Source organism: Rousettus aegyptiacus, unplaced genomic scaffold, assembly GCF_014176215.1.
Source record: "Rousettus aegyptiacus isolate mRouAeg1 unplaced genomic scaffold, mRouAeg1.p scaffold_m13_p_1, whole genome shotgun sequence".
In the NCBI taxonomy this organism is placed as follows: Eukaryota; Metazoa; Chordata; class Mammalia; order Chiroptera; family Pteropodidae; genus Rousettus; species Rousettus aegyptiacus.
The window spans coordinates 68,190,154-68,204,602 of NW_023416284.1; the positions used below are offsets into that span (position 1 = coordinate 68,190,154).

The window sequence follows — 14,449 nt, forward strand, 5'->3', positions numbered from 1 at the left end:
TCATAGAAACAGAGAACATTTTGATGGTTGCTAGATGGGAGGGATGTTGGGAGTGGTGAGTGAAAAAGGGGAAGGGATTAAGGAGGACAAGTTAGTAGTTAGAAAACAGTCACAGGGATGTAAAGTAGAGCATAAGGGATATAGTCATTAATATTGTAATAACTATGCATGGTGTCAGAAGGGTATTAGATTTATCAGGGTGATCACTTTGTAAGTTATGTAAATGTCTAATCACTATTGTACACGTGAAACTAATACAGTACCGTATGCCAACTGCAATTTAAAAATAAAACATGATTATAAAAAATAAAAATAGACAAAGCATGTCCCAGAGGTCCAGGCACACTGCCCACCCCCCAAGCAGGTATGGTGGGGGACGTGCAGGGAACAAGTACTCACACTATTGTGTGGTAGATGAACACCTGAATACCCAGCCCAGGGTTTCTCCAGCACATTGTACAGCAGAATGAAAAACAACTACATGGTGCTGTTGGGGGTCACAGACTCCATGTAGAAGTTTTTTGAGGGGCTCCTGTGAATTCTAGCGCAACTGAAGTGAAACAACACAAATGGAAAATGATTAGGTAGTGTTTCCATGCTAGAAGGACAAATGAAGTCCATCCTTAATTCACTTACTTTAGACCTAACTGAATACTATGAAGAACATTCCCAATTGGTCTACGACCCAGAATAATAACAGAAGGATTTGAAGTTGCAAAGGAAAAGGCACTTCAGTTTTTGGAACAAGTCAAAGTAAGTAAAGAGATTGACAGGGAAACATTCATAGATATGGCCAGAACATCTATATGTATTAAAGTTTATTGTGAACTTATTTCTTAACAGAGACTGTAGCTGACTCCATTTTGGCATTTAAAAAACAAGATGACGCTATTGATCTCTTCATGGTTGAGATCACGGAGATGAAATGTAAATCTAAAACTGACATGAGCTTAATCAGAGGTCTTGTTTTGGACCAGGGGTATAGCATCCTGATGTGGAAAAAAAAAAAAAGTAGAGGATGCATCTTTCCTCATGTGCAATGTGTCATTAGAATAATAATAATAATAAAAAAAAGAAGTGAATTTTGGCTTCTTTTACAAGAACACAGAAGAGAGAAACTAGCGAAAGCTAAAAGAAAATGCATTGAAGATAGAGTTAAGACAATAATAGAACTGAAAAAGAAAGTCTGTGGTGACTTAAGTAAAGGATTTGTTATTACTTATCAAAAAGGAATTGACCCATTTTTCTTGAATGCTCTTGCAAAAGAAGGCATAGTAGCTCTATGCAAAGCTAAAAGTAGAAATATGCTTGTGGTGGGGTAGCTCCAAATCCCTTTGATGACTTATATCTTGATTGTTTGGGACATGCAGGACTTGTCTAAGAGTCCACATTGGGAGGAGAGAAGTTAACCTTTGTCGAGAAATATAACAATTTTCGCATTATCATATTATTAGTCAAAAGACAAAATAAGCACACACTCGCTCAAAGCAAAGATGCAATAAGAGATGGCTTGAGGGCTATTTAAAATGCTGTTGATGATGGCTATGTAGTTCCAGCGTTTGTTGCAGTGAAAGCGGCAATGGCAGAAGCCCTAATTAAATAAATGTAAGCCCAGGCTAAAGGGCAGGGCCCAACTTAGAGTTCAAGCATTTGCTGATGCATTGCTCATTATTCCCAAGGTTCCTGCCCAGAATTCTGGTTTTGATCTTCAGGAAACACTAGTTAAAGTTCAAGCAGAATATTCAAATTTAGGTCAACTTGTGAGTGTGGACTTGAACGGGTGAGCCAATGGAAGCAGTACAAGTAGGCACATGGGATAACGGTTATGTCAAAAAACAGCTTCTTCGCTGGACTTTGGGTGGTAAACACACAATATGATATACAGATGTCAAATTATAATGTACACCTGAAATTTATATAATTATATTAACCAATGTTACCCCAATAAACTTAAAAAAAAAGAAAAGTATGTTATCTAACTTGTTAAATATTTCTTGAATGAATGAGTGAATAATACCTGACTTAGTTCCTAGAGTATAGTATTCATTTCCCCCTACTTAGAGCATGAACGGTGATTCTGAAAGATGAAACCATTAGTTTAATATTGGATGAAGAATCTAAGGTTGGCAAAAGCCACTAAGATAAAAGTGGAAGAAGGTTCCTAAATGCTAATGGCACCAAATGTAATTATTACAAATTTGGGCACTCAGTTCCATGCTAGTTATTTTCCATATGTATGTTTCATTACACCCTACGAGATAAGTCCTTGAGGGCAGATATTGCACGATTGAGTTCTTCACTCTCAAATACTGCATGTGTAAAATCATAGTACTAAAAAGTGTTGTATTAGTTTGCTAGAGCTGTAATAACAAAGTATCACGTAATAACAAAGGATCATGTAATAAAGTCCAAGATCAAAGTGTCAGCAGGGTTATTTTCTTCTGAGGGCCCTCTCCGTGGTTTGTAGATGGCTGCCTTCTCCCTATGTCTTCAAAAGATCTTCCCTCTGTGCATATCTATATCCAATTTCATCTTCTTAAAATGACAGCAGTAATATTGAATTAGGGCCCACCCTCATGAATTGATTTTAACTTAATTATCTCTTTAAAGGTATAAATTTCCAGTTATAAAATAAATAAGTCATGGGGACATAATGTATAGCATGGTGACTATAATTAATCCTGTACTGCATATTTGAAAGTTGCTAAGAGAATATATCTTAAAAGTTCTCATTCGAAGGGGGAAAAATGTAATTATGTATGGTGATATGTCAGTTAACATACTTCATTGTAGTGATTATTTTACAATATATACAAATATCAAATCATTATGTTGTATACCTAAAACTAATTTAATGTTATATGTCATTATATACCTCAAATGAAAAAAATAATAATAATAAGAGCCTATTTCCAAAACATTAACCTTCTGAATTGATATGGAGATTAAAACTTGAACATATGAACTTGGGGAGGACAAGATTAAGCCCATAACAGGAGTTTTACCATACAATAGTTTTTTCTGTTTTTCAAGAAGCTGGTATATATACTGTCTCATTGGCCGCTCTAAATAACCCAGAAAGGCAGAGGGGAGAATCATCAGATATCCATTTAATAGGTTCAAGGCAGGACTCAAACCCGGGACTTTTGAGTCTAAATACAACCATCTTTTTACTGTATCACACTACTTCTCTGAAATAAGAAGGTGACAGTGATTGGCAAGTTAAAACAATGCATTAGTAACTTTTTAACTGAGTGTTAAGCAGGAAATCAATCACTCTAAGTTTCTTTTCATCTTTAAGCTGCAATGACTCTTATTTCTCCTTTACAGCACTTCAGACAACAGCACAGTGCCAGACACATAGCAGCTATTCAGTATGTTTTGGATTTAATTAAAACTAATTAAGCTTCAGACTATGCACACCATTGCGTGCCCCTTAAAATATCATCAAAACTACTTGCCTCCAGCCTCTTAACTCTAGAGTTCACACAGCACTTTCCTCACAAATCTTTAAAACAGGAATGTGAAGTAGGAATATGAAAAGTAATGTACTGTCCTTTTAATGGATACTCATTACCAAATAGGGATATTCCTATTCTCTCTCTCTCCCTCTCTCTCTGTCTCTCCCCTTCCCTTCCTCCTCTTCCTCTTTATCCCCTCCGCCCCACCTCTCTTTCTCTCTCTCTCTCTCTCTCTCTCTCCCCCTCGTCAAAACTTTAAACATAAAGAGCAATTCAGTTTTATGGAGAGAGGTCAAGTGTTCTCATTCTCCACACCCCCACATTTTAAGGCTATCATTTAAATGCCTAAGCAATTTTTATTAAACCAACCTATGAAAATAAAAAGGGCCATGTAATACAAATAGAAATCCTTTGAGACCAGAGACTCTGTATGAGTTTTCTATACTTACTGCATGTGGGCACTTTATAATATGTACCTTAAACAGAAAAACCGCAACTTTTATTGCATAGAGTTTTATATCAGAAATGTAAACTGAGTCAAACAGTTCATCCTGGCTGAGGTAAAAAATGTGGGCATGTTCAGTTTTGAGAAAAATTCTGAATAAGAAATGTTTATTTGCCAAAGAGTGTTTTATTTAATCTTTTAACTTTTTCCTGCATTGGGGTTCTAGGAACCTCAAGATATCCTCCAGAAACTTGAATTCCCTGTGCTTTTAGGGTCCAGGTCTTTCCTTCATCTTTTCCTATACCTCAAACTCACCAAATGTGGTATGTATTTGATTCAAAATAAAACTGGAATATAACTCTTGAAAATCAATCCACTTCTTTATTATGTATTTTTAAACAAAACATAAAAAAGGCAATTACTAAACACAGAATTTCAGAATTAATTAGTGACAGTCAGCACTTTAATATGAGACTTCTACTTGTTAGTCAATACCTATTATTCTGTCATTCCACTGGAACCCAGCGATTAGTTGGTAATAAAATGATACAAGGAAGTCTACTTATTTGAAATTGATTCTGAACTTTAAAAATTAGTTGGTGCTATCACCAAAGAATTGAGTCTAATTTTCAGACAGATATTGTAATAGCACAAAAAGACAACCAACAGGATTTTTAAAACTGTTCCAGTCATAATGTTGGCTCCTAATTCTGCCTTCAATTGACTCCTCTTCTGCCATTTGGAAAGCTGAGATGGTTGGAGTAATAAATAAGATTGTGTTTAAATCACCTGTAATTCCACCATTGTAATATGAACCATACTTTTATTTATGACAAGATAGTATTTGGAAATATTAGCTTATATTCCTTGATCCTTGCCCTGTTTATCCAGTTACAGCATTTTTAATTTGTTGCTTTAGAGAAGGCAGAAGCCTAAAAGAAAAAGAGATAAAGGGACTCAGCTCTCATTTTAACAGCCTAGTCCTCAGGAAGAAATGGAACAATCCCAAATATGCAATAGTCTTGAGTGTACACTCAATAGGAAAAGACAGGCCATCTTATTCCCACACCAAATCAAGTTTTCCCATAGAGAAGGAGAGGAGATTGGAGGAGAAGCAAGAGTATTTAAGCTCAGTAGACTTCTGAGAAACAGTTGCTTAGATTTAGGTGTTTGGTAGATCTGAGAGGAAAGACGACTTACACTCTTTTTGCCATGGGAGGTGGCAAGCCACCAGAAAAGAAATGTCTATGACATGTGTTTAGGAAAAAAGGTCTCAAAAATCTTCCAGACTATCCACTGGATCAGCATAATGAAGAAGAAATAGAAGATTCTCCAGGCGATCAAAAGAGGCCTGAAAATATTGGGGAGAAAGTCAGAACAAAAGAAGCACTGTGGTAGAGTAGAGTGAGGGAAAGATCACGTATAAAGGAAGATATCTCAGTCTATGCTATTGTGAATAAACGCCAGCATGCGGAGAGACTAGTATGGCTGCTTGTGGGCGCGAAAGAGGAGCCTCCTCCCAGACCTGCTTCCTTGATGCCTTTTAGCCCTATGCTGCCCCTAAAACTTACGTTGAGACCTTTGGGAAAATGGAAGCATCCCCAAAGTGAATAAAATGATTCAGAGATCAGAGGCGCAAAAGCAAAATTAGGTTTAAATGTAAAAAAATCAAGCTACATTTACTTTGTTTTCACATTTGCCTTGTTTAAAACTATTATAGTCATCCTATTGTACTTGAAGTTAAAGCCTCAGGAAATATAATTATAAAAATAAAGTTAATAAATATTAAATGGAGACAAGTAAAACCAATTTATACTTTTTTTCACCAAGAAACATTTGTCTTGCAATAACATAAGTAAAGTTTGGTTGTTTTTTTTATAGGCTGCTTTTCACATTCATAACATTCCTTTAGTACAAATATATCTGAGGCCTCATTTTTCTCTCAGTCTATAGAGACCATTCCTTGTCTTTCTTTATTAAGTCACAGCTTGTCATGGCACATTTTTTTCTTGTTAAAACATTTATTTTTGTTCTCAGGTTGTTGAAGACAGTTGAAATGTATGGTTTTAAAAACTAAAGTATACGTGAAATGATGTAAAAGATCTAGAGTTGAGCTCTAATTTTTCAAAAATTAAGTAATTTTGTATTATGCAAAAATGAACAACACTTAAGTCTACCATTGATCAACTCTACATTAAAATAGGAATGTTTCCGTCATAACAGATATATATAGTCCCTCCCCAAGTCTGAGTGAAAACATGGTATATTATATACATTAGCCCTTCAGTCCCCACACACAAATATAAAAGCCTCAGAATTTGAACTATATTCCTCTATCAAGGTGCTATAGGGTTACATAATTAGAATATGCCACTGTCTTTTCTCTAATTACATAAATAGACATTGATCAAGGTCATAAACATATAAGTGATTCCATTACGATTGCAACAAATGGCAAAAGCCACTAACGAACAAGTAATAAAAAGCAAAGGACTGCCTAACTGGTTTGAGAAACTAGAACTAACATCAATGAAAGAGTGAAGAAGGAAGAAGAGGAAGCTGACTCTAAGATTTCTGTCTCTATTTAATGTGCTTTCATTTTATTTTATAATTTCATCACTTCAGGCTTTTAAAAGCTATACCTTAGGTTAAGACTTTTAAACCCAAATATATAAACTTTGCTAAAATAATCGTTAAAGGAGGTAAAGGCTGACTAGGAGTCGTTTTCTTATTTTTAAAATTTTGGGTAATTGAATCACAAAAGTCTTCTAAGTCTCACATTCTATGATTACTGTATAATTTTCCTACCATTTTATTCCAAACCTCCCTTTTCTAACCCTCCATAGTAAGAGGAATTTCCGACTTCCACATGGATTGCATATGCTATGGGAGAGTCTTCCCTTGTGTCCAGATTCGTGGGTGTATGCTCCCATACACACAACTTGGAAAAGAGATGCCCTTTTCAACTGCAGCATGTCTGTGGCCTTATGGTTAATTTTGAATCCAGCTCTTCTCAATTGAGAAAAACTACTTTGGAGACTTCTAGGTTTATACAGGATTTAACTATGTGAGGAGGCATGAGTTTAGCAGAAGAGAGAAGGGACTTCCAGGACATTAAATTGTGCAGTCGGTCACATCAGTAACAGAGCCAAACAATTGTCAGAGTAGGAACAGTGGAATTCAAAAAGGAGTCTCAAAGATCATCGAGTCTATGACCATATCGTAAAAATGAAAAATAAAAATCCAAGCAGTTTATTGCTGAAACTAACAGCACACATTCTTCCCATGTAGTGTTCAGCAAACTTTTTTTTATAAAGGAGTAGATAGTTAATATCTCTGTCACAACTACTCAATTCTGCCTTGGTCGCTTGAAAGCATCCATAGACATTGTAAATGAATGACTGTGCTGTGTTCCTGTAAAACTTACCAAAAAAGGGCTACAGACCAAATTTAGCCCACTGGCCACATCGCACCAACTCCTGCACTGCAGGACTTTATGCTACATTTCAGCTCAGTGTTCCATTTATCATGAGTTATGGAAAACAAAACTAATTCTCCCAGTATACCCAAAGTAGCTTTTAATGCTTCTCTAGCATGGCTTGAGATGGCCCTTAAAAACATTTGCAGGTAGTCATTGTTGCCACCACATATAAAGAGATCACCTGGGAATAAAGACAACACAGATGAAATATGAGCCTATGCCGGCATTTTTTGTTTCTGAATCCTGAACCATATCATGGACTTCTCAGCTATGTGTATCACTTACATTTAGTTGAGTTTCTGTCATTTGCAACCCCAAATCCGAAAACATCAGCTAAACGAATTTTTACTTATCTGGGGTTTACCACACAAAGCACCATAATTTCTACATTTTAATTTGACTACTTGACTATGTTTAATGCAAATCCTTCACAAATATGTTATATACTTCTCTGTGGTCTTAAGCAGAAATTAACATATTTAATTATAAACATCTAAGAGACTGAGCCTTACATTTGTTTAGAATTTCGAAGTGTAAAATACACTTTTATTATAGAATTGTTCCTTATTTCAATTGTGCAAAGCGGTCATGCGTGTTATTATTGCCTCTTTTATAGATATCAAGAGAGAGAATTTAATTGATAATTCCCTCAAGGTCTCCCATAGTTTATGGGTAAGACTAGAACTTCCGACTTAAGAATCTTTATCCAGTACTCTCTTAACTATCCTTCCCTCTTTTGTACTGTAGAATAAAGTACATCTCTGTCAGCATTTTCATTGTTTTCTTCCTATCAGATGGGTTGCCAGCTTTGATTTTCCTCTGCTTCTGTCATTTCTCTTCCACATATCAACTTTCTCACCATTGAAATTCTACCAATAATTGTTTCTTACATGAGGAACTCTGGAAAATCAGATAACCAAACATGTCGAGGATTACATGTTAAAAATGTCAAATCCACACTTGTTGACAACTCAAAACAATGAGGGATAGTTTTAGGACAATCGTTTTGTGGCCATTATGGAAATACTTTCTATACATACTTCTTGGTTGAGGTTATGCTGGTTTAGTGGGAGTTGCTGAATCAACAGCCTGTGGATATGCAGAAGCCACAGGAATACCGTCGCAACACGAGTAAGCGAGGATACACATACGACTTCCCTGAATACAAATCACAATATGCTTTGTGTTCTAAACTTTGGAAAACACGAGTAAAGATCTACATACAAGTTCTAATTCAACAATGGGATTTATTATTCCCCTGGGATCAGTTTCTCATAAAAAGCTTGGCATACTTACCATTATCTCATCTAACTCTATAGTTTGATGAGTTGCTCCCAACACTCAAATGTTGGGACGACGAGAGCTCCTTTTCTCATATTCATTGCTCTTCTTTGGGTACTATACAAAGTTGATTTTTTTCACAGCCATAAACAATTTAAATGTGCCATTCCTGAGTCCTGAGTGTTGAATTATCTGACAAAGTACGTTTTACCTCTCTGTTACCTTAAAAGACGATAATATAAATTTATTTCTCAATTTAACTGGATTAGATCTGAGGGAAACAGTTTTCTATACATGAATCAAAAATATTCCTATAGCAGAATATTGGCTATTGAGTGGATGCCAGATACATTTTCACGTGATTCTTCAGTCATTATTTTCATCATCATCATCATCTCAACTAAAATTAATGAGTGCTTACTCTGCTTCAGGTATTTCATAAGCAATTAATATGTTGAGGTTTTAATACCACCTAATTTTCAACCCCATTCAAGTTTCATCCATTGTCAAAATAATGGGTCCAGTTCAGAATCACACACTGCAATAAGTTATTTTTTCTCTCAAGTTGGCTTTGTGTGGAACAGCCCCTTAGTCTTTCGTTGACTGTCTTACTTTTGACACTTTTTAATATGTTTTGAAAACAATTTTGACTTATGCATCATTGTTGATGTTCACTTTGAACACTTGGCTTAAGGTGGTGTTTGCCAGGTTCTCCCACTCAAAAGTTACTCATTTTCCTCTTTGTCATTAGTAAGTATGTTTTGTGGGGAGATATTTGAAAGTATCTAAATATCCCATTCATCAAACTTTCAATTTACAGGCATACCCCATTTCATTGCCCTTTGCTTTAATATACTTCACAGATGTTGTACTGTATCTTTTTTAATAAATTGAAAGTAAGACCCTCTACTAACAAAAACTTATGACTCACTTTATTACAATACTCACTCTATTTTGCTGGTCTGGAACTAAACCCACAATATCTCTGAGGTATGCCTGTACCCATTTATTTACTGAAATCACTATGGATTTATGGTTCTATATTTAATAGGCTGTAATACATTACCATCTTTATTTTCATGCTCAAATTATTCCCAGTTTGGTCTATGAGAGCCTCCTCAAGATGACCTCTGTGTCCTTGTGATATGTTCCCATTATTCTCTGAGCATTTCCATACTATCTTGCATAAGATACTCCAGGCTCACATTACACTTTCTCTACCCAAACTCTCAAATCAGCCATTGTTCCAAGGAGCTACCTTTTCTTTAAGTGAAAATTGATCATTAGTAGCCAAGATGCAGGTGCTAAGTGTGCTAGTTGCTATTGCAGTGACCTGTTTCAGGCCCCTTCCGTGGACAGAGCTAGGGAATATACACCTACATACAAAGGCACACACATTCACATCTCCATGTACTACTATATCTATCTGTCTATATTCAATTTTTAAAGAATCATGAGTTCATACCAATACCTTCATTCCAATATTTAATTTTTTCCATATTTTTAACTTCTCTGCAGTGAGCAACTTGGCTTTCATTATTTCATTATATTTGCCCATCTGACCAGTCCATCATTTATAACCAATCTCTTGTGTCCTCTTTTCTCCCTTCTCCCATGCTCTCCTACCTTGCATGGTTTTGATGCACGACACAGGTGCCCTCCACAAAGACGTCCTTCTTACTCTTCTCAATCTCTGAATCCCCAAGACAAGCTACTCCCTGACATGTTTCAGTGAGTTGAATAGTGGTTCGCCAAAAGATAGGGCCACTCAAAACCTCAGGGTGTGACTTTATTTGAAACAAGAGTTTTTGTAGTAAAGGTCAGGATCTCCAGATGAGGCCATCCTGGAATAGGAAAGGCTTTAAATCCAAGGGGATTTCTGGATTCATATGTAGAGAAATATCCTTACAAAAGACAGGGAATGGGAGACACAGAGACACACAGGAAAGAGAGCCATGTGTAGATAGAGGGAGAGATTGAATAATGTATCTACAACACAAGGAATGCTAAGTAATTACCAGGTACCAGGAAATAGAACTTGGACATACGTATTTGGGGCCTACATTTCAACCTACTACACATTTAGATACCTTCTTCACTCTGCTTGGGCTCCAAAACTCCACACCAGGCTGTCCCTACACATGAACGTCCCCCTCACCATGGCAAGGCTCTGACACCCTTGCCAGCCTGCCCTCCTATCAATGCCTAGCCACCGCCTTGGGTCCGACACACTGTTCTAAGCCACCACAGCTGCCCCCTTCTCCTTGCTGCAGATGCCTACTTCGCGCTGCCCCACAGTGTGGCTTTAAGACTAAATCTTTGATTAGAAAAAGGAAGAGAGGATAATTTTATTAACATCTTACCTCAATGTAAATTAATTTTGGTGATGATCAATATTGCCAAACTTTTTTTTTTTTTTTTTTTTTTTTTACTTCTTATAAGACAAAAGCACACACACTTTCTAAAATAAATGAAAGGTGTAAAAATTATCCTCATTTTCTGATGTGAGAAAAATACATATAATGTTCTTGGCAGAAACAGATAGAAATAATTTTTAAAAATAGTTATGTATTTTTGACATAATCGTTCTTTATTTGATCTAAGAAGATATGACATTTAAAAACAATATATATATATATATTCATAAGTCCCATGTAGTGATTTTAGTATAGTTTACAGAGATAAACCACTTTATTAAGAAAAAAAAGAAAGTGTCTAAAGATATTGTCTCCTTAAGCTTCTGGGATTTTTTGTAAGTTTCGAAAGAAACTCCACAATGCCTTGGTGATATGCCGACATAATAAAACACAAGGTTGTTGTAAAACCATAAATAAACATAATTGTGGGGGAGCTTATGTTTACATTATGCTCTAACAATGAAGTCCTTAATTAAAACACCCTACAAGTTAAGGTTTGGTAAGAGAACAGTCTAAAAGCCCAGAAACAAGAGAGAAAATGGAAAATAGAGCTTGTTCCAGTCTCATTGTTTCCAACAGAATATTTTAGGAATGCTTCGAGTTTTAGCTTAAACACAGAGGGAAAGAAAATACTTTAAAGCTATTTCCTGAAGTTTATTTTTGAAAAGTTCTATCTGTTTTTCTTTATATCTGTTGTGATTGGCATTCCTGCAGATAAGTCAGCATCCAGCATGAGAGTAGAGCAAAGTTTATTGGTCCCTCTTGTTATGCAGCACTGAACTACATAGAAAATTTTATTGCACATTTGCTGCCTTCAATTTCCCCAGATTGTTTAACAATTCTGTGCTTCTGTGACATAAAAAACAGGCCAGAAACCTGAGGCCACACTTTTCAGCTCCAGATCAAACATGACATTACGCACTGACAGCATTTGACAATTTGGCTTGTTCTTTGAAAGCTATCGGACTGCACAAAGACCAGGATGCAGAAAAATAATAAACTCTTTGTGAAGCAAAATTTGTAAAAGCATAATTCCCATTATTCATTGGCAAGTTTTAATTACATTTAGTAATTATTAATGTTAATGAAAACTGTTTGTAAAGGATGCAAGACGGACATAATTCGTTGGGGGAATAACTCAATACCACACATTTTGTTCTATTATGTTGCAGAGAAATGATTTGTGGTGTGAAATTATGCCTTGCTGGTCTGCTTGGAGTTCCTGGATTGCCACTTCTTGCCAGTTTTGTAGTGCTAAAGAAAATTTAAAACTACAATAGTCAATATAATCATTTTGCAAGTGGATCTAGTCATCTCTCATCAAAAAGAAAAGAGAAAATGAGAGAAGAGCATTTTTCAGTGTTTGAATTACATTTAATACCACAGGAGATATAATAATATTGGAGCCTTAAAATCTATGATGGTGCCTGTAGTGTTTGACAATACTAACTTTAGCCTGTAGAACAAATTACAGTAAAAGCCTATGTATTTGGTAGTCCATCAACCAGGAGTTCTGCTTGACTAGCAATTTCAAGCTTTCCCAATCTGGTAAAAATTTGTATTCATTATGGCTGTTGCAAGATCCTACTGCATTCTCAATCGAAGTTTACATTTTGTCAGGCAATTTTATTGTGCATTTTTTATGTTTTAGAGCTTTGAAAACTGATATTATTATATAGTATATATATATGTATCATAAATATAAGCCATCATATCATAGTATACATTATTTTAAGCTTTGTTTAATATATTACATAATATATATCACAGAGTGTAAATTTGTATTATAAATTTGTTTTAAATATCTTCATTTAAATGTCCTCATATCCTAAACAATTTTAATTTCATAATGTTAAGTTTAGTTAAAACTAGTACCATCCCAGTAATGAGAATAGTTGGATAACAGGAGATTATGGATAAATCATTGACTCATGTGATGATATATAACATGTTACATGTTTATTTTTAACAATTATAATGACAATATGTATATATTCTCTAGCTATTGAAAATTGTCAGATCATTTCCTTGATGTTTCAAGTTTATGTATTCTAAAGCTATTCTAATACAGTGCCCACTAGCCACATGTGGCTATTAAAACTAAATTTAATTTAATTTAAAAAAATCGATTCTGTAGATCCACTAGTCACCACATTTCAAGTGTTAAAATAGTGACAGTGGCTGGTGGCTACTGTATTAGACAGTAGAAGGTATTTCCATTATTGCATAAAATCGTTTTGGACAGTGATATTCTAGAAAAGACTTATTTTTTAGACCTCTCTCCCCCCCCCCCTCAAATCAGCTCCATTTTATTATTTGTTACAGTTGTTATTCCATATCTTTACTGAAAGAGTAAGCCACCTTTTCTGTTTCCTGGGAGAGTTTGTATAAGACTAGTATTACTTATTTCTTGTATCTTTAATAGACTTTACCAGTGAAGACATTGAGGTCTCTAGTTTTCTTTGTTGGGGAGTTTTTAAATATGAATTAAATTTCTTTTGTTGATAAAAGAAACTATTTGAGTTTCCTATTTCTTTTTAGGTTAATTCTGATAAATTTTATCTTTCAATAAATTGTCAATTTCATCTTGATTGTCAAATTTATTGGTCTTTTATATCTAGAGGACCGGTAATCATGTGTCTCTTTCATTTTTGATATTGGCAATTTGTCTTTTCTTACATTTTATTAATCAGTCTAGGTATAGGTTAATCAATTTTCTTTTTCTTCACAAAGAATGAGCTTTTGGTTTAATTAATTTTTGTTTTTACTATTTTTCTACTTTCCATTATAGTGATTTCAATATTCTCTTTGTAATTTTTTTCTCTTTACTGGAGGTTAATTTTGCTCTTTATGTCTAATTTCTCGCTGTGGAAACTTAAATCATTGATTTTTAAAACTTCTTTTCCAATTAAAAATTACTTTTTTTTTCTTTACTCATATGCTTCTGATAGCAAATGGGTGGGGTTTTCACTGACATTAAGCAATTCTTCAATTCTCCAGACACAATGGAGTGTCCTAAAATTCAGTAATGACACTAACTGTGCAGAGTTGCACAGACCCCACAGATTAAGGCCTCAGTCCCACAAGATAACCCCTCCCCCCCCCACACACACTTCATACACCAATCGCAAGTCTCATGTGACCTGCACTTCTGACCAACCAGTTAGTTATAAATTAGGTGCTCCATGACCTCCTCAGATTCAATAATTTTCTAGAATGGCTCACAGAACTCAGAAAAGCAATTAACTTATTGTTAGCTGTTTATTATAAAGGCTATAAGTCAAGAACAGCCAAATAGAAGACATGTATAGGGCAAGGCATGGGGACGGTGGGTTGCGGGGGCGGGGTCAGTTGCACAGAGTTT

General features: G+C 35.2%; 1 pseudogene; it reads left to right on the forward strand.

The window, feature by feature from the left end:
• The first annotated feature begins 323 nt into the window (after positions 1–323).
• On the forward strand, positions 324–3,395 carry LOC107519980 (annotated as a pseudogene).
• The last annotated feature ends 11,054 nt before the right edge of the window (positions 3,396–14,449 follow it).